Source organism: Balaenoptera musculus, chromosome 5 (assembly GCF_009873245.2).
Source record: "Balaenoptera musculus isolate JJ_BM4_2016_0621 chromosome 5, mBalMus1.pri.v3, whole genome shotgun sequence".
Taxonomy (NCBI): Eukaryota; Metazoa; Chordata; class Mammalia; order Artiodactyla; family Balaenopteridae; genus Balaenoptera; species Balaenoptera musculus.
The window spans coordinates 8,337,943-8,359,731 of NC_045789.1; the positions used below are offsets into that span (position 1 = coordinate 8,337,943).

At 40.0% G+C, this 21,789-nt stretch overlaps 1 protein-coding gene across 1 annotated transcript in view; it reads right to left on the reverse strand.

Moving 5' to 3' along the window:
- Positions 1 to 21,789, reverse strand: part of LOC118895881 (putative tripartite motif-containing protein 75) — a 293,235-nt gene that overhangs the window by 154,003 nt on the left and 117,443 nt on the right. Inside the window, exon 4 of the mRNA XM_036853447.1 lies at positions 11,092 to 11,161. The gene's annotated coding sequence lies outside the window, so the exon portion shown is untranslated. The remainder of the gene's footprint in view (positions 1 to 11,091; positions 11,162 to 21,789) is intronic.

The window sequence follows — 21,789 nt, forward strand, 5'->3', positions numbered from 1 at the left end:
TAGAAATTTACCTTTCCTTTACACTTCTGTATTCTGTTTTTCATAATTTCCTTTTTCTTCAGCTCTATTCCTTCTATATCTGATGTTTACTTTCCAAGCTAAAGCTATTCCTCCATTTGAATACTGTTAACTAACAGAAGTAGAACCAGCTGCCCAAGAATTCTCATCGAAGAACACCCTTGCTTCCCTTTGTGACCACCAGGTCGGTGCCAAGCACAATTTTGCACGAAGGTACAAAATGTATACACTTTGCTAAATGTGATAAGCCCCAGGAGTAAAATCTACCTTCATTAAAATTGCAGGACTATTTTAATATCCTATCTGGCACAAGCAGAGAATTGCAGGAGCCACAAAAATAAACTTAAGAGAGGCAGATTTAATTTCACATGTTTATTTAAAATCTAATAGACTCAGCTATGGGTAATGGAGAATCTAAATCTGAATGGGACTCAGCTCCTATGTCAGGGAGCTGATAGTCTCGTGGGGATTCAGTTGTATAACCAGAGCAGACCCAGTGAATGGGCTACCAGAGTTTTTAACTAAGGAGGATGGGGTCAGAATGGAAGCTCTTCCTCAGGGGTATCATGGTGGGCTTCACAGAAGAGATGTCCACCCTGGTGCAGGTGATATTGACAGAGTAGGGTGGGTGGGGTGCATTCCAACTAAGAAAACAGCTTAAGGAAAATTACCTGACCGAAAAAAATTAAATGTATAAGATGAAAAATCAACTATAGTTTGGAATGTACCTTAAGTCCAACAAGGAATTGAACAGAACTGATCATTGGCCAGAATCTTCTCAAGTCCTTCAGAGGTCAAAAGACGAACAAAGCATTTTAACAGGGAGTCTCTTAAACTTAAGAGATGGGTGCCTCTGACCTCAACCTCCCACGTGAGAGCAAAGGCTCTCAAGCTCTAACTTGCACATAAGTCACCTAGAGAGTTTATGAAAAAGTAGACTACTATTCAGTAGGTGTGGGTGGGACCTGAGATTCTGCATTTCTAACAAGCTTCCAGGTGACGACCATGGTCTAGAAGACTAGCCCAGCCACAGATGTGACACTTGCGGGCCCCAGGGGGCCAAGCTCATCTGTGTGCAGCAGGGGAGGAGGGAGCTTGGCTACGTGGCTGGGCGCCCAGGTTCCGTCCGGTGAGCAAGGCCCTGCGGGGCACAGGGCAGACCCAGAGCAGGAGGAGAGGGCCTCGGCCTCCAGTGCAGTCTTGCCTCAGGTCCTAACATGTCAGGAGTGGGTGGATTAAGGTTTAAGAAAATATATATATTTTTTAATTAATTAATTTATTTATTTTTGGCTGTGTTGGATCTTCGTTTCTGCGCAAGGGCTTTCTCCAGTTGCGGCGAGTGGGGGCCACTCTTCATCATGGTGCGCGGGCCTCTCACTATTGCGGCCTCCCTTGTTGCGGAGCACAGGCTCCAGACGCGCAGGCTCAGTAGTTGTGGCTCACGGGCCCAGTTGCTCCGTGGCATGTGGGATCTTCCCAGACCAGGGTTCGAACCCGTGTCCCCTGCATTGGCAGGCGGACTCTCAACCACTGCACCACCAGGGAAGCCCCAAGGAAATATTTTATATGTTTAGAAGAGTTGAGAGTCATTGAGAGCCATTCTTATTCTTTTAGGAAAAAAACTGTATTTAATTAGATTAATTAATTGATTAATTAATTTAAATTGAAGTATAGTTGATTTACAATGTTGTGTTAGTTTTAGATGTACAGCACAGTGATTCATATATATATATATATATATATTCTTTTTCAGATTCTTTTCCATTGTAGGTTATTACAAGATATTGAGTATAGTTCCCTGTGCTATACAGTAGGTTCTTATTGGTTATGAGAGTCACTCTTTAAAAATCAGAATATTTTAGTATTGCAAGATTTCTGCAGCTCTTAATAGTTTGTAAATCCACTATCTCATTTGTAATTAACATTCTCAATTCTCTTACTCTATGCCTTTTTATAAGGGAACAGTTAAGACAACTTTCTTTGTTAAAAGAGGGTATAAGGTATGACAAAGCCCTGAGATAGTTCAGAAAATTGTATTTATTGAGAAACTGACCAAGAACCCACATTTTTCCCTGTTACTGTAAGAAGTCTCCAGAGAAAGATTTTCAAAGACTGTCAGTTCAATTCTTCTCACTGGAAGAAGTCTGGCTATTTTGATCCCTAGCTGAATTTACATAGATCATCTACCTTTGACCTTTCAGAGGTACTTAAGAACGTTGCTGTTGTTCTGGACCATATGATATATTTTAAAATTTAAAGTTGAAACATAACATATAGTGCTTGTTTGCAAATGAGTCCAAATAACAGAAATCAGTCACTGTAGAAAATCATGTAGCCCAAAAGAAATCTTGACTGGGCAAGGAAGCTTCACCTACCACCACCGTGATCAAAAGCATGGTCCCATGTGGACTTTCTTTTTTTTTTTTTTTGGCTGTGTTGGGTCATCGTTGCTGTGCGCAGGCTTTCTCTAGTTGCGGCGAGCGGGGGCTGCTCTTCGTTGCAATGCACAGGCTTCTCATTGCGGTGGCTTCTCTTGTTGCAGAGCACGGGCTCTAGGCATATAGGCTTCAGTAGTTGTGGCGCATGGGCTTAGTTGCTCCACGGCATGTGGGATCTTCTCTGACCAGGGCTCAAACCCATGTCCCCAGCATTGGCTGGTGGATTCTTAACCACTGCGCCACCAGGGAAGCCCCCCCATGGACTTTCTAATCACACCAACAGGTTCTAGCATTACAGGAGCACCCAGAATTAGTCATCCCAGGATTGTACTGCTCTCCTTTGAGAGTCATAGGTGCTTACATCAATGCCATATTGTCTATCTTCAAATTAATAAAATAAAGTATTTGTAACTTGATCATTACAGAATTAACTTAGATGGTGCCTCTCCAAAGAAGTTTTAAGAATCCACTGAACCTGAAAATAATAATGGTTGTCTCATCTTCGTGACTTAAAAATTGAGAAAAATAAATGTTACATAATGGTAGTGGAACTAGACTGAAGTAGGGCTGCTTTTTCCCAGCCCAGGACACTGTTTCCTGGAAGACCTGCCTCACTGTCAGCATAAAAACAGTGATGATAGAAATGTTTATTAGGTGCCTTCCGTGTAAAAGACAAGATGCCAAGCACTTTAGATGTATTATTGTGTTTAATCTTAAAATAACCTTATGAGAGAGGTAATAATAACTTCACTGTTTACAAGTGAGGACATTGGAGCTCTAACCTTGACCTCAGGCCACTCAGCTAATGAGTGAAGATCCCAAGTGAGGCTCTAGGTCACAGGATCCAGAACCTTGTGCACTTTCTCTCCAGATTCCCTTGAAAAAGTTATTTGCTTTTTTAAAAATGCATGTACCTCTCTTTTTTCCTACAAAGAATTTAAATTGGCTAAAAATATATAACAAGATAAAACTAAATTTCCAATAAGTAGATAAAGAAATCCAGGCAAAGGGAAAAATAAAAGTAGGAAAAATAGAAGTGGTTAGTCTTGGTGAGGAGAAGGCTGGCATCTCGTTTCAGCAAAGAGTAAAAACTGTGTTATTAAGATTCCTGCATTCATGTCCTGGCTCTGCCATTGGTGACTGTGGGATTTAGGGAAAATTACACAAATTCTCAAAGCCTTCATTTTTCATGTACTAGGTATAATAATGACACCTGCCTCATAGAGTTGAAGTGAGAATTACATGAACTAAAGCATGAAAATGCAGAGGGGAGGCTGCTATTGGAGTTTTGTTTTGAAGTCTTCATGATTAGGAATTTAATAGAACAATGAGGTTCATCCTAAACTAAAGGAAAATATTTACTGCAGAACCCAGAAAATGTTTACTCGGTCAGTCCACACACTGAGTCAACATATTTGTTTTAAATATCCAGCAATACAACATATTCAATACCAATCAACTACAAGATGACATCACATGGAAAAGATAAAAACCTGATGTCAGGGAACGGTAAGGACTCCATTGACAAATGAACATTTAATAGAGTTAGAGTGCCTACCAAATGTAGAAGAGGATATACAGAAACTTCAAAAAGGAATAAAGTGAACATCGAAAGACTGAGACATCTCAGAAAATTGAAGAAGTCTTGAATATATTTTGCAAATGGTATCTTCCATTGTGCTGTGAAAATCACAAGTAAAGTGTGTTGTATGAAGCTATGGCTTCAAATCAATGCCTCATCCATTCTTTGTGCTAAAATTAGCTTACAGCTGCAATTATAAATTGCCTTTTATTAAATAAGTGATTCAGCAAATTTATTTTTATTATTTTAAGTGTCATTTTTCAAGATAAATATCCATTCAAATTATTTTTTCTGTCTTCTATTAAATTTTGCCCTGAAAGGAGATCCACTTTAAATGATCATTTTCAGTATTAATTACTCTCAGATTAAAAAGAAGTTTCCTGTTACAGAATTATGCACTCAGCAGCATTAACCACCATCAATTATCATCCAAGAAATTAGCTGGATTCACGCTCTACCTATTTGTAGGAAGTGGGTGCGAAATTTGGTCCTGTGCTTTCTTTAAAGCCAATCCAGAGGAGAAAACTGACAATGTTGAAGTTTACCTGAGCTCTGAGTTAGGAAATTCCCCAAGCTTTTGTTTTCCAAAATCCCCTCACTCTTGTGTTCCAGGAAATGGCTGACCGCAAAGACCAACCTTTCCCATACTATGTGAGAAAAACTGGCTGGCCACTCTTTCTCGTGACCCCCAGAGACTCTTGAGGACCCCGTTGTTTACCTATGGCAGGGACAAACACAGACCTTTCCCCTTTTACCTGCACATGCTGGCAAAGACAGACAGCTCCTTGTTCTTTGTCTCACGGATGGCTTAGCTGAGATTAGAACTGTTTGTCCCCCCTGAAATTAACTAGACACAGAGATAAACCTTTCCTGCACGGCTACCTGATGGAGACTTCCCTTGATGACAGAACAATGCATAGGGTAAAGCATCCCACCTGGGGCGTCTCCACTCCTCCCTGTTAAGCTAAGGAGAAACCAGCTGCTGAGGCTCCACGATCTCAGATCTGGGGCGCTCTCCCTATCGCAATAGACTGAATAAAATCAGTATCATTGCTTTCTTCGTTATTGTCTTTGACATCGCACAATCTCCTTCCTTATAGGATAAGCTGATATGTATATGATAAAAATAAAATACTATAGTTGCTGGTTGGAATACAACTATTTCTGGTATGGAAGAAAGAAACAAGAGCTCTCTAGTAAAGAATCTCATGAGCGACTCTACCTCAGTGGTTTTGAACTTTTTTGGCTGAAATCCACTTCCGGATTTCCTACCCACCCACTTACCCACATGTGCAAAAGGGAAAGTTTCATAAAAAAATACTTAGCCTCACTACAGGTGATATATTTTAATACTTTGTCTTCTATTCTATTTTTCTTTTTTTTTTTAACGCTGATGGTAATCCACCTAATAGACTATGTGACCTATTAAATTCCAATTAAGTTCTATCATATTCCGTTAAATTCTAATCATTTCTCCATTCTAAATTCAGGCAATAGCATCAAGTTTAGCAGGGAAGACCATTTTCACAAGCCACATGTCAATCTCCCAGGCAGAAACCTTTGCTAACTTACCATTGCCTAGAGAATAAAGTAAAAATTCCCAAGGCTCTTGGTATTCTTCCAAGTGGGAGGTTTCCACTTACCTACTAATAATGCCCTCCTCCTTCTCTTCTACCAGAATGTTATTCTTCAGGCCTAAATTCATTTCCTTTCTTCTGTATTCACTGTAACCCCAAATGAGCTCTCTTCCTGGGGAATTTCATAGCACATCTTTTATGTATCATTAATATGGCGCTTATCTGTATCACCTTGTATCTCCCTAGCCTGGCCCTGAGAACTGTTCCCCAGTCCCTGGATCACGTGGCCAAGCAAGATGAATCCGCTCTGGTGTATGTGTGAGGCAGGCTTTGCCCTGCAGGGAGTAATGCCACATGCCCAACCTTTCCCCTTCTGTGACACCCAGCATAAGTAGATTAAAACACAGAGCTAGTTCTGATTCTCTGCAGAGAGATTTCAGTCTCTAAAAGGTGAAAAACAGTAAACCAAGCCTGTGGTGCCTGGAAAAATTCATTATGTTTGTGTGTATAGGAAACGCAACTACAAAATAATGAGAGAGATTTCCGTAATTTGTTACTGAAATTGGTTGGCTATTCAGAAAAAATATTTTAATTTCATGTTATTTACAAAAAAACACTACTAGGCATGGAATGAGAATAAAAAATTAACCAATCTCCAGTCTTGCCCTTAAACTTTAGAGACTTACAGGAGAGATGAAATAGGTAGAGAAAAGTAAAAAATAGTAATTCTTGTTCACATCAAAATAAAATTCTTTATCTCTGTATGGATTTTTCATAGAAAAAAAAATAAGATAGTAAACCACCAAAAGCATGTTTTAAAGAGAGTAAGAAAAGCCACTTTGTGTGTCCCTTGGAATATCGGCTCCATAAGGCAGAGATTGGGTCTGTCTTAGTCACTGCTTCATTCCAGCACTTACAACACTGCCTGGGACATAGGTGGTTCTCAATAATTCATGACTGAATGAATTAATAAATACCTACAGCTTATGTCTTTAGACAGGCTCAACTTGAGTACCAAATATTTTTAGCGTAATACATCACCTTTCTGACTCATTCTCTAGCTTTTCCTACTGCTACTACTAATAGCTCATATTATTTTATGTACAGTCAGCATTTAATCCTCATTTTAAACTTATGACGTAGATATTTCTATGGTACTCTATCTAAAATCCCAAAAGAATACCACTTGGAATGCCGTTTATAAACAGGGTCCTGTCCCATGAACTGGTGAATCAACAGAACTGCCGTGATGAAGCTGGTTTGTGTACGGAGACGGCCTCTGAAATGTTTATAAACCTCCCTCTTGAGAACTCAGTGACCACGCAGCACAAACGACCTCAGAAAACACAATTCAGTAGAGAAAGGCTCGTGTGCTTGCTGTACATTGGATCACCCTTCTATGATGTTCAGGTTTGATATATCCATGAACGGAAAATACATTTTAACCTCAGTCAAATAAAACATAACTAGGAGGGGTATGCCTGCTGGACAGAAGAAATTATTAACGCATGCCAAAGTCAGGTATGAAGGGTTTGTGGACTTCCATCTTCTGTATCATCCAGACAACTGCTTCCTTTTATTTCCTTGAATTATGAAGAATCATTTTCCACCCATTTTATCATCCCTTAGTTTTCAAGTTGAACACTGTGAAGCTGGGGCATAAGTTTAGAAGAGCTAAGTGTGACGGCCTCCTTATACCTTTAGACAAGAGCACGGTGTGATGCAGCTATTTCCTGCCCGGATTATATTGTCCACCTGCACCAGGCCCTGTCTTTGAAAGCTGTCTGCTCTAATGACCAATAGGAAGTGATAAAATGTAAGTGACCCATCAGGGAATGCTAAGGATATCCTGGGTAGGTAATGATCCTTCATCAAAGGTGTGTCCAGCCTCCTGACAAACAGGGGCTTCCAACCCCCCCCCCACTACTCCCTCCCCGTGCCAGACCCTGTGGGAGCTGCCAGGTGAGAGCCTTGGTGACTCCGCCCGTGATACAGGGAGCTTGAGAGAGAGAAATTAAGCCCAAGGCTGGTGAGCCATCTTCCTCATTAAGAAAATTTTTAAATTATGTTGAAACCCTTTAGTAAGATTCAAAAACTTTGTTAAGAATTCCTTCAGATGTTTCAGCTGCTGTTGTCCAGCTGTGTCAATGTGAGCAAAAAGCCCTATGACGGATCCTTCCCACTCTTACATCCGAAGAGACTGGATGGAGGGTCAGTAGAAAACGAGGGCTAGAATCTACGTGTTAGAGAGAAATGGATGGACTCCTGTCCTGCCACTCGCTCACAGTGTGACGTGAGCGAACTGCGTAAATGCTCCAAGGCTCACTTCATCCGTATGACAGTAGTTGCCCACACAAGGCTGTTGTGAAAATTAGAATATGGTGAAATATTTAAAACAAGCACTACCTCCGTATTTTAAGAATGAAATCGTAGCTGCTGCTTTCATTATTTTATTACTATGCTGTTGTTGTTCTGACTGTTCTTTGGTTTGTGCCTGTAATCTGCTGTCTGTAGGGTGAAACTGTTCGTGACCCTGTAACTACCAGCCTGCTGCAGTTAGGGAGACCGCTGTCTGCTAGGTTGATGCTTTGCTGTTGTTAATAGAATACTCTTTTGGCATTTCTCCTATACATGCTGTCTATTTGCTCCACAGAAGCAGAATTATGTTGAAGTAAGACTCTTTTGTATAGTGACTTATAAGCTATTCTGATTTTGTTCTCATTGTGGTTTTTTGTTTTGGAGATCCGTAGCAGACATGACCTTTCTTCAGAAGAAGAAAAGACACCTCCTCTGATCTGGAAAGACTTGCTGCATGGCCAAAAAAAATTTGTTCCCAGTACATTTTTGAATTCTAGAATTTAGGTGGCTCTGTCTGTAGAGGAACATTGAACAGATCAAAACAGCGTTCACAAAGAGCAGTTGTTATAGCCCAGTTATGGCTCCGGCCCAGTCACCTCTTACACAGCCTACAAAGGCCTCCATAGTTACTACCCCGAATAGCTGGACCCGTGTACGTCACTGTTGATCAGACACCTCACTGCCCTGACCACAAGCTTTTCAGAAACTCACGAGGCAAAATTCCTGCACATTGCAGTGAACACATAATCTTTTAGTACTGATCTGATGCTAAGAAACTCCTCTTTCTTCTTCACTTCATCCCACCTTGGCCATATCATGCCATCTCACAGACAGCCCCATGCACCTAGCTGTAGCAAAGGGAAAATTTTAGATGGTGATAGAATTTGACAGCAAAGCTCTGAAGGGCAGACTATGGCACCCTTGTTACCCATCGTTAACTTAGATGTGGCAGTTTATAGACAAGGAATAGCTGAAGAAATCTTACAAGGTATTCATATCCACATGCATTTCCAGTGTAGTGAGATGGACGCTCAATAAATGCTTGTTTTAAAAAATAACAAGAACATTCTAAGGCATCAGAAAACTGTCATGGAATTAGCCTATGCAGACTTTTGAGAGGAAGTGGATTTGGGGCTGTTTCTTGAGGGAAGAAAAAACATATGGAAAATCATAAAGAGAGAATTCAGGAAACATGTTTCAGCAGGGTCTGGTAAAGGCACCACCATTTAAGCGGTAAAGGCAAAAAGACAGATGTGGAAATTCACAAGCAGTAAACAGCCCGACTTTGCCAGAGCAGGTAGGCTACACCAGAGATAATTCTGAAGCTGCCCCAAAGCTGGAGGTAACATGATAAAGACAACTTTGGTTCTACAGCTATACCATAAATAAGCACCAGGCTTCTGTCACGTGGCATGAGATCTAAGTGCAGAGTGTAAAAAGAGGAAACTATTCAGTCATTTTAAGCAGAGAAGGTAAGAAATCAAATTGGACAAGGATGTTTGCTGAAGCCCTGTTTACAGTGGTGGAAATGGAAACAAGCCAGACATCCACCAGTATGGAAACGACACATCATAGCAGGTGCACGCAGGGGGACTACTACGCAGTGGCTGGGAACCCCCACACGCACTGTCGCTGAAACGCCCACAATGCAGCAAGGGGAGCGCAACACCGCTGAACGGGGTGAGATCCAGTTCGTACTTTTAGGTTTACATAGGTATTTGGGTGTGTGTTTATAAGTATATGTATATATGTATACGTTTATCTGTATGTATATACAGATAAATCAGTCTATTGACCATATTGACAAGGACAGGGACACACAGAAACTGGCAAGAGTGGGTAACTCTGGACGGAGGAATTGGGAGGAGGGGCTTTACACCCTTCTGAACTGATTGACTGTTAACGATTTTCCTCCTAACATGTTATAAAGGCTTTCACAGTTCAGTACTCAAACATCTAGAGCTGTTTGGAGTTTACAAAGTACTCTCACATTTTTCACCAGACTCACATAAACCTGTGACATTGGGTGGGGAGGCAGGAATAGCCCTGTGTCCTTCCTTAAGTAGGAAATGGAGACGCGTGACTTCCTGAAGATACACAGCGGTAGACCATATGCCCTGACACAAGTGCAGTGACCTGTACACTCCCAGGTGAGCAGAAGTCTCTGCCCAGAAAGCCCTGTGAACTGCTGGTCACGCAGATAGGATCTCTGGTTCTCACGCAGAAGATCCTTTCACTGTAATCCCCTGCAGCTCTCTCCACACTGCGGTAGCTCCCCTTTCCTTCCGAACAGACAAAATTTTCATTCATTCATTGAACAAACATTTGTTGAGCATCTGCTATATACTAGACATTGACAGTGTGGTACTGAATATGCCGTTCAATCATGCATTTGACAAATATTGATTGAAAGTTTAGTTTGCGTTCACTAAACTAATGTTTGGTTTGGGTGGATGTTGACTCTTTCAATCAATAAAATTGCCCTCATAAAGCTTACATACACAGTGTTGGGTGAATATCTAACCACGTACCTATTTTGTTACAGCTATGATAAATGCTAGGAAGAAATACAAAGTGGCAAAGTGTGTATAATACGGAAATTTGACTACACAGAGGAGAGCCAGAAAAACATCTCTGGACAAATGACATACAAGCTGAAGGTTGACGGAGTTTAGCGTAAGGCAAGGGGGGAGGAGGAAAGAGAACCACATTCTGTCTCTGGGGTCACTGAATGCGCAGGCCGTTCAATGGAAAGGGACACAAAGAACTACCCGGACATCTAGTGTGGTTTGATGACAGAGGGTCAGGCAGGGTGGCTGGGACAAAGGAGGTCAGGGCACTGGAGGCCAAGTTCAGGATCTCCGATTTTACCCCAGGAGCAAAGGGACAGCAGTTAATGATTTTAAGCTGGGTGGGTAGGGGTGGGGGGAGGTGATTAGGTATGCATTTTTAAGAGGTAGCCTGGCAAGAAGTAGCCTGGGCAAGGAAGGGTCACTGGATGTGTTTCCACTCAGCACCACTGGGACTTTGAAAGAAATGCCATTGAAAAATAGAAATAAAAAAGAATAATTTCAAAAACCATGAAATCAGATGAGCATAAAGTGAATAGATTTCTCACCTTAGAACAAATTTCTCTGCTCTGCAAGTTTCATGGATCTGCCGATCAAGAAGGGTTGATCTGAAGATATCTGTAAAGGAAAATCACCCCACAATTATTCCATGCTAATCAAACAGCACCAAGTACAATACATTTATCATTTAAGAAAATTCCTACATTTTTTTCTAGACCTGGCTTACAAATTAGAGTCAACAAGTAGCCAAAAGACACGGTCCTTGCAGCGTCAGGAGCAGTGAGGCAAAAACAGAGTATGGAGCGCGCAGATTTTACCCATGTAATTTGACTTGATACAAGCTTATTCCCCTTTGTACACAATTTGAGTTGTCTGTAAAATAACGCATTTGCAAGAACTGATGATATCTACAGAGCAAATAACATGATTTTGAGTGCTTACTTCATGCCAAGCACTTGACATGTTTAGTCCTTGTTCGAGACTCATGACCACGTTGTAAAAGTGGATCATCATCTCTGCTTGAGAGCTGAGGAGAGGAAACTCCCAGGAGCAACGTGCCCAAGGCCCCAGCTGGGAAGAGGCAGGGTCTTGGTCTGGTGCATGATTGCAGTTCGCGCTGTTAATCAGCACGGGGCATGCAGACGTGCGTGTGGAGAGTGGGATTCATTCAGAACCAGCTGTGAGGTTGAGGGCACCACAGCTAGTTCTGTGAGGGCGAGTTGCCAAATTAACCCTTACACCTCAATTCCATGAGCGAAGACCATCCAACATTGTTTACTCTGAGCTTTTTGTGAATAAAAAAAAAGTAGCCTCCCACCCTGAGAAAATGTAAAACTATCAATAGTATTGAGAATGGATGGTACAAATGGAAAACCAGAGTACCAACTACATCATTTTCAACTGAGGGCTTCTTGATTCCCTTAAAGCCTTGTTTGCAATGACCTAAGTTTGAAAATAAGTTACCGAAATTGGAATGTAAATTAAATGTCTTTTGGTCCCAGGGAAGTTCAGCATTAGGATAACAGTGGGCTCTTAAAGAATGTCAGTGAGGACAGTGTGTGCTCATTTCCGATTCTCTAGGAATTCGGGTTGGGTTGGTGTTTTGGTCACCCCAGGTTCACTAGTGCTGTGTGGATGAACTACTGGATGTGCTGAACTAATATCACGTTGTGACACTGCGGGTGCCGAAGGCCACAGGCACCTAGGTTTCCAGTTAAACTGTTGGGAGTAAAATGCCAGAATGTGTGGATCCCAAACTGGACTCCTCTGCCTTCACTTCATAAAAGTGAGGAAAGCCCCTGTTAGCAAGAGACCACTTGAGATGGCTGGCCAGTCTGCAGATTCACTGTTTTTACACATAGTGGTATTTCCTGCAATTCTTATGTTCCCATTGGACACCATGAGCCCTGGGCTCTTATGATTCGTACCCCAGGTTAAGAATGCGTGGCCACTGCAGGACTGGGGCCACCCTCTCTGTTCCTTCCACCTGGAAGCCAGGAGCCTGATGGGGTGATTCAGGGCTACAGCTGCTTATTGCTGAGGGCAAATTTCAAGTTCGTTGTAAATGAAATCATAGCATCCTCTTTGCATCAATACTCTTGTCACACCTAATTGAGGGAAATAGGGGGATCAATTTAATATTTGATCAAAGGGATACTGTAAAAGAAGGAAAACATGCAAGAAAGCATTTAATAATCAGTTGTTAGAGGTGGGCATAAGAGCAGATTTTGAGAGCAGGTAGCGAATTGTTTCCTATGATTTCTTAGGAGTACTTTCAGCAGCCAGCCAGTAGAGGGAAATGTTTTACAAACACTTGCATCCAAGAAAGCAGTCTTGCTGTGTTGCGCTCAGGTGCTGCCTCTGTGGAATTCACTTTGCCCCTTCCCAGTGAACTCTGAGGAAGGTGTCCACTCAGGAAGATAATCCCTTAGTTATACGTAAAAAGGGGATGGCTTCTCCCTTCTCCTCCTCCTTGGCTCAAGTCCTGGGCCAGGCATGTCCTGAGAAGACCTGGTAGATCAGCACATCCGAGTGTTGCAAAACTGGTCTCTCTTACAACAGAAGCTGTAAAAGGACCCCCAGCTCTACAGTGAGGAAGAACAGAGTGGTCCACAGGCATTGATAACCTTGTGCTAATTATTCAATACCTCATTTACATAATACTACTTCTGTCATCTCAGAATATGTGCATTAGATTATAAAATTCTAAAAATTAACCAAAACAGACAAACCGAAAGCCACAATGAGATACCACTAAACACCTACTAAAATGACTAAATTCCAACAAACAATAAAAATACCAAACAGTGCCAAAGATGCAGAACCCCTGGATGTTCGCATGTTGCTGGGGAGAATGCAAACTAAACTGGTGTAGTCACTCCGGAAAACAGTGTGGAATTTCTTATAAAGTTAAACATACGCTTACCATATGACCAAGCAATCCTATCCCTAGTACTTATGTTCACTCAAAAACTTCCGTAAGGGGCTTCCCTGGTGGTGCAGTGGTTGAGAATCTGCCTGCTAATGCAGGGGACACGGGTTCGAGCCCTGGTCTGGGAAGATCCCACATGCCACGGAGCAGCTGGGCCCGTGAGCCACAACTACTGAGCCTGCGCGTCTGGAGCCTGTGCTCTGCAACAAGAGAGGCCGCGATAGTGAGAGGCCCGCGCACCGCGATGAAGAGTGGCCCCCGCTCGCCGCAACTAGAGAAAGCCCTCGCACGAACCGAAGACCCAGCACAGCCAAAAATAAATAAATAAATAAAAATAAAAATAGCTATAAAATTTAAAAAAAAAAAAAAAAAAAAAACTTCCATAATTGCTCATAACTGGGAGCAACCAAACTGTCCTTTAGCAGGTAAATGGATAAAGACTATAGTACATTCACACAGTGGAATATTGCTCAGCAATAAAAAAGAATGGACTAATTATTAATACATGCAACAATATGAATGAATCTTAAACACATTACGCTAAGTTAGTGTTGCCCAGCCTTGGCACCACTGACATTGTGGACCAGAGACGTCTTTGCAGTGGGTGCGGTCCCTGTGTTCTAGGACGTTTCACAACGTCCCTGGCCTCTCCCCACTAGAGCATGTAGCCCTCCCCAACTCCTCCCAGTTTTTACTACCAAATATGGCTTCAAATATGCCAAATATCCTCTGTGGGAGACAAAATTGTTCTCAGTTGAGAGCTACTGTGCTAAAGTGAAAAAAGCTGCATTTAAAATGTGGCACACTGTATGATCACATTTACATGACATTTCGGAAAAGAAAACTATAGGGACAGAAAACTATAGAACAGTGGGTGCCAACATGAATGGTGGGAGGAAGTTTTGCCTGCATGGAACACCACAGGGAAATTTTGGAGCGAGGGTCTTGTTCTGTATCCTGATTATGGTGATGCTTTTGTCTTTTCATTTGTCAAAGCTCTTGGAACTACCTAGCAAAAAAAGTGAATTGTAGTCTGTGTAAATTAAAAAATAAATTTTAAAAAGCATACAAAACATCACCTTATCTCTAAAGCATATAAAATAAATACCATAGTTGAGATATGTAAACTTTAAAAGAATAATGTTTAACTTAGCATTGAATGGCAGAGTTTGGAATTTTCATGTCAAATATTAAACAACTTAATACACAAATGCCAATATAGCGTATCAACAGTACTGCAAAGTTTAACTAAAGTTCTTTATCTATAAATAAGTGTGTCTATCTGTACATACAGGATAATTCTAAAAAACATTATAATCATTTGCTTACAGTAATCATTTAAATAAAATGAATTTATTGTCTATTTTGAATTAATTTCTGTATGAAAACTACCAATATAGAAAAGTATATTCTTCAGATTTTTATAGAAAAAGATTGAAAGTAATTAATTTTTCATCTGTACAGGCAAATGTTTTCACTTCACTTGAATGCATTTCTATATAGCTACTTATACAGAAAAACCTTAGAAAATGTTAACTAGAGAAGCAGTTTTCTTTATGATGTACATTTTTTTTAACATTTTTATTGGAGTATAATTGCTTTACAATGGTGAGTTAGTTTCTGCTTTATAACAAAGTGAATCAGCTATACATATACATATATCCCCATATCTCTTCCCTCTTGCGTCTCCCTCCCTCCCACCCTCCCTATCCCACCCCTCTAGGTGGTCACAAAGCACGGAGCTGATCTCCCTGTGCTATGCGACTGCTTCCCACTAGCTATCTATTTTACATTTGGTAGTGTATATATGTCCATGCCACTCTCTCACTTCGTCCCAGCTTACCCTTCCCCCTCCCCGTGTCCTCAAGTCCATTCTCTAGTAGGTCTGCGTCTTATTCCTGTCTTGCCCCTAGGTTCTTCATGACCATGTTTTTTTGTTTTTTTGATTCCATATATATGTGTTAGCATACAGTATTTGTTTTTCTCTTTCTGACTTACTTCACTCTGTATGACAGACTCTACATCCATCCACCTCACTACAAATAACTCAATTTCATTTCTTTTTATGGCTGAGTAATATTCCATTGTATATATGTGCCGCATCTTCTTTATCTATTCATCTATCAATGGACACTTAGGTTGCTTCCATGTCCTGACTATTGTAAACAGAGCTGCAATGAACATTGTGGTACATGACTCTTTTTGAATTATGGTTTTCTCAGGGTATATGCCCAGTAGTGGAATTGCTGGGTCGTATGGTAGTTCTATTTTTAGTTTTTTAAGAAACCTCCATACTGTTCTCCATAGTGGCTGTATCAATTTACATTCCCACCAACAGTGTATGAGGGTTCCCTTTTCTCCACACCCTCTCCAGCATTTATTGTTTGTAGATTTTTTGATGATGGCCATTCTGACTGGTGTGAGATGATATCACATTGTAGTTTTGATTTGAATTTCTCTAATGATTAATGATGTTGAGCATTCTTTCATGTGTTTGTTGGCAATCTGTATATCTTCTTTGGAGAAATGTCTGTTTACGTCTTCTGCCCATTTTTGGATTGGGTTGTTTGTTTTTTTGATATTGAGCTGCATGAGCTGCTTGTAAACTTTGGAGATTAATCCTTTGTCAGTTGCTTCATTTGCAAATATTTTCTCCCATTCTGAGGCTTGTCTTTTCGAATGGTGTACATTTTTTATTGAGGTATAATTGACATATAACATTATATTAGTTTCAGGTATACAACATAATGATTCACTACTTGTACACATTGTGAAATGATCACCATGAAAAGTTTAATAATATCTGTCACCATTCATAGTTAGAAAAAAATTTTTTTGTTGTGATGAGGACTTTTAAGATCTACTCTCCAAAGGTAAAATAGATAGCTAGTGGGAAGCAGCCGCATAGCACAGGGAGATCAGCTCGGTGCTTTGTGACCACCTACAGGGGTGGGGTAGGGAGGGTGGGAGGGAGGGAGATGCAAGAGGGAAGAGATATGGGAACATATGTATATGTATAACTGATTCACTTTGTTATAAAGCAGAAACTAACACACCATTGTAAAGCAATTATACTCCAATAAAGATGTTTAAAAAAAAAAAAAAAAGATCTACTCTCTTAGCAACTTAACATTTGTTAAATTAACTAGCGAGATATTGCTTTAGGAACTTAGAAATGACAAGGATTCCAGACATGATTTCCCCTGACCAGAGTAAAAAAATTCTGCTGCTCACACACCGCTTGCTGAAAATCAAACCAAGAAAGGTGGCCCCAAAAATAAAAATTAGAAGTAGAGCTAAGTAAGAAGAAAGTTGGAGGCAGAGGCCCAGTTGGGAGATGAGACACACAGTGTGGGAGCTGAAAGGGCACATCAATTCTTCCTCACCACTCCCTGGAGAGATGTAAAATACGTGATTAGAGGACAAAGACTTTCCAGGCTTGACTCCCAGTACTGCCTTTGAGTTATACACTAATGACCGAAGCCTGGCTGCCACTCTGCTTGAACTCGGAAATAAACAACCATTGAATTTGCGGTTGGTAAATCTGTTAGATGCCACTGGTTCCCAATATTAGAAAATGCCACAAATGCGGATATTTTTCTAATGCAGAAAAGGATGTTTGGTGGGTATGAGAAAACTTTCAAAAGATGGCAAAATAACCAAACAGGTGGGATTAGCTATACCATAATAAATTTCATAAGAATGAAAACCCAGCACTAAACCAATAAATTGAAGAATACGGTTTGTTGACTCCTGTTTAAGAGAGGACAAAAGATTTTAGGAGAAATAAGGTCCACAAACAGTTTACTTCCTCAGGGGTTGAGATGCAAATAAGAACAGCCTATTTTGGAAATCTTGCATGTTATGTACACACCTGGGAATCAAAACAAGAAACAGCACGGGGCCATTTCAAAGGGATGTGCCACACAGCTGGGCTCATTCAGCTGATTTTATAGAGTGCCGTGGGCACCTTTGGACAAAAAGGTCTTTGCTATTATCAGCTGCTCCTCAGGGCTGGTTTGTTTGTTTGTTTGGGGGGGAGCTCTTCTTTTTTTTTTTTTAATCCCCTGAATTGTACTAATAGTCTTATAACATTTAGTAAAAGAAGAAAAGACTTTTTTCAGGACAGAAGCATTTAAAAATCACTCCAAAATGGGTTTCGTTAGCTGTCCTGGTTGGTTTACGCTGCTTTACTTCTCAAAAACTTCATTAACTGAAATTTAGGGTCCATCATCAAACATCTGTAAGCCTCAATCTCCAACTCTGTAAAATGGAGGTAACACCACTTAACTACTTTGCTTCCCTGGTGGCACAGTGGTTAAGAATCTGCCTGCCAATGCAGGGGACACGGGTTCGAGCCCTGGTGTAGGAAGATCCCACATGCTGTGGAGCAACTAAGCCCGTGCGTCACAGCTACTGAGCCTGCACTCTAGAGCCTGCGAGCCACGACTACTGAAGCCCGCTCACGTAGAGCCCGTGCTCCGCAACAAGAGAAGCCACCGCAATGAGAAGCCTGCGCTTCTCATTGCGGTGATACAGAGAGGATACAGTGAGATGATGCATTCAAGTGAACCCTGGAAACTGTCAAATACAAATCATATTCAAAGAATCATTTATCTAGGCACTAAGTAATATTTAGTTCATTAATGAGATAAATTCTTGAGCTACAGATCTGTATATTTTACATAAGAATTATAAAAATCAGATACTTTCTTACAGTAGAAGCAGAGTTTCATTTGGAATAGATAATTAAATGTCATGGCTACAGATAGATCCTCTCAGCTCCATAAGCTCTATCCAAACTACAATTTGTAGATAGTAAAAATGTTGTAGTATGAGGAGTACTGGTTGTCCCTAAAGACCACATAAACTATGGTTTCCCATCTGAGATGGTCAAGAGACAAGCATTTTTTAAAAAGTATGTGTGTACAATAAACCAATATCAAATTTACATATAATTATAACTCTCAGGAAAAAATCAACTTTATGGATTTGGGAAAAGTAACAGAATTAATTTGTATGACCCAATTTCCCAGGAACTGAATCCTAGTTGAAGGACTTTTGCTCAGTAAAACAGCTCTAACCACCAGCAGCTACAGCCTTTGTGGCTCCTGTTTCAAGTAATAATTATATTAACTTGAAATTATATATCCCTGGAGATACTGAAAATCCCATTCAGGAGCTGCCTGGAAGTTACCCCCAGGGCCCAGCCTATGTTACAGGTGAGACCCTACATCAGTGACATCTTCCTGGAAGTCTTGATAACTACACTTCCTTATGGGTAGCTAAAATTCTGTCACTCGGTAGTCAGAATTATTGCCAGAGACCAGAGGATTTAGAAATACAAAAAAAAAAAAAAAAGAGAGAGAGAGAGAGATTCATAATTGTTCATTTTTGAAAATATATTTTAGTTTATAAGTATATTTTCTTCTAGAATTCTAGGGCTTTCTTCCAATATTCTTGGGTCAAAAACTGGTTATTTAGAAAACATTCTCACATTTCAGCTACTGAAGTTTTTCTTTTGTGCCTAAATGATAGAGGCAAGGTTTTCTAGGTCAAGAATCCAAACCAACCCAGGTCAACAGCTGAATTGACTTTTGCCCAAAAGTCAGTTGGGCAAAAGTCACTGCCCAACTGCCTTGTTTGAACACTCTGACCCACTAGGTTGGGTTAGAGGCTTGGAGCCCACTTGGCTTCACCCAGATGTGCCTTTCAAAATATAAATGTGTATGTACAGGATGCAAAAATATATAAGAAAAAAGTTGTTGGATCTTAGTTTAGCATACACAAACCAATAGGAATCATAGCTCAAACTTTGTTCTTGGAATCCCTAGTGAAGCCATGAGGTTACAGTTGATACAAAATTCTTTGCATGAACTAAAGAACATTTTCCAGAAATTTTTGAGGACTGAAAATGAAGGGAAGAGAAATGAGAGTAAGTCCTACCCTCTGGGATAGGTGGTTATATATTAATAATTTTCAGTTTTCTTTGTTTACATCTCAGAGTTTTCATTAAATATTTCTTAAAACTACTTTTAACAAATAAGCTATTGATTGGAATGAAAGTTATTATTCCCAGGACAACACTAGGGGACAGACTAAATGGTGTGTCAAGACTTTTATATTATAAGGGGTTGAGAGAAAGAAATGCATATTTTCCAGAGGATAAACATAGTATTCATCTGGTATTTTAATTTTCCTTTCTCCCTTCCTTCTTTCCTTCCTTCATTCCTTTTTTTTCTTCCTTTCTCTCTTGTTTTCCTTTCTTTCTCTACATTTTTCTTTTGATTCCAAGTTAAAAATAAGCATTTGGGCCTTTTTTTAAAGCCAAAACTAGAGGATAAAGTCAGAGCTGACCAGTGTGCTCTGTGCTCTTTCTTCCTTGACATTGATTCTCAAATGTCATGAACTAGACTCGCTTTACTTGGATAATGGAAACTCTAGATCTCTTAATCCTGACCTCCAAATTCATACCTCTTTAAAAAGTACATTTTACATAAACATGCACATTCTTAGCTGCCCAAGAATATAGGTCTGTTTTTCATCCTGCTCTGTTCTAGTCTCTTTAGGACTTAAGTCAACCATTTAAGAGAAGGCCTTTGAACATAGCATCAGGTTCTGGTTTAGACACATACTTGTGTTTTAGCATCCTTGGCAGAATTATTTATGTGATACGTATGAGCTTGGGGCATGTGTCATGGGCAGTTTTTCAGGCCTATAATACCATCCCCAGTCTAGGTGCCATGCTCAGCTCCTGTTCAATACCTTTTAAAGACTCTCCCCACCATCCTCAGTCTTGTACTGTTACGAAGACTTGGGATTGCATAAATATTTTTCAGGTGTCTTTTCAACTCCTTGCTTTTCTTAGGCAGTAATACAAATATCACCGGTGGTCATTGAACCCACTGGTCCTGATTTGGAACAATCTTTTGATACTGTGTATACTTATCTTACAGAAAAGTCATTGAGAACTGAATATAATTGCTCTCTCTACCTGTTTAGGTTCACTAGAGCCAATTCTTCTGATAAGTAACACTATTTACGAAGATAAATATTGCCTCTCCCCCAATATCTTATATATACTCTTTGTTTTCCTATGTGGCAAATCTGTGGAAAATATTAGAATTTCCATTGTGTAAGAAGAGAAACAGTCACAGAAATTAGTGCCTTAGCAATAATACTGAAGGAAAAATATTTCAAATCAACTAACTTCTAGTGTCTAGTCTTAATCCATAAAATTCTTTTTCTTCCAAATATTAAGTCTATTTCTTGAGCTAAATTAAGGAAACACATACAATATTTTACATCCCTTTTTTTCAGAAATTTGAAATCACTTTCAAATGGTATTCTGTGGTATTCTTATATTTCAGTACAAAATTTACCATTTTAGAAAGTAAAAGTGTTTGATTTTATGTCTTAACAGAAAATTTGGAGAGTTCTGAGGCATGCATGAAACTTGAGAATTAAGAAGCAACCAAAACAAAAAAAACTGATTTGTGTGCAATGCTGAAGTTCTTGCGTGGAAAATTCTATTGATCTGGGGAAATAAAAAATATCAAAAGAAACCATTCCTGGAATTTCTTTTACTGAAACGCACAATAAGAATTGGAAAGTAATTTAATTATCATAAAGAGTTCCTCAGTCAGCTTCAATTCCAGCCTCCAAAAGTCTGTGCATTCCCCGGATCTGCGGAGAGTTAAGTGGATGGTTCTGGAATGCAGAACCAGATCTGTCAGAGCACTGGCGCTAAGCGTGTTGAAGGAGAAACAAAGGCAGCACAAGTCTGATGAATCCACTTAGGCAGAGATCTGGAGTCTCTCCTTTATATATACTGGCATTCCATATGTAGTATTAAAAATTTGGTCAAATACCTATATGGATTAGATTAAGGAGTGACTTAATGATTTGAAACTTACAGAAAAGTCATGTTGCCATTTAACATGAACTTTTTATATAATTGCACTTTCATTCATATCTACCAAAATATCTGTCAACTCTAAAAGAAACTTCATTGGGTAGAGGCATGATAGTCTCAGTGTATAATTGTTGGTAAGTTGACCTCTGGAGTCTTGCTCTTACCTATATTTAGGATTTATAACTAAAAAGGAGTGAAATGCAAATCAATTTTACCTCATAGCCATTACCAGATATGTAAGAGTTTAACTAAATCTTTATTAATCTGATGCTTTTTTACCACTGTTTGCATCACCACAGAGCATTTCTGCAACTCAGAGATAAGCAACGTGTGAAGATGGTTCTTATTCTTGAGAATAAGTTGGTTTTTAATCTTTTATCCTTCTCTGACAAAAACTGA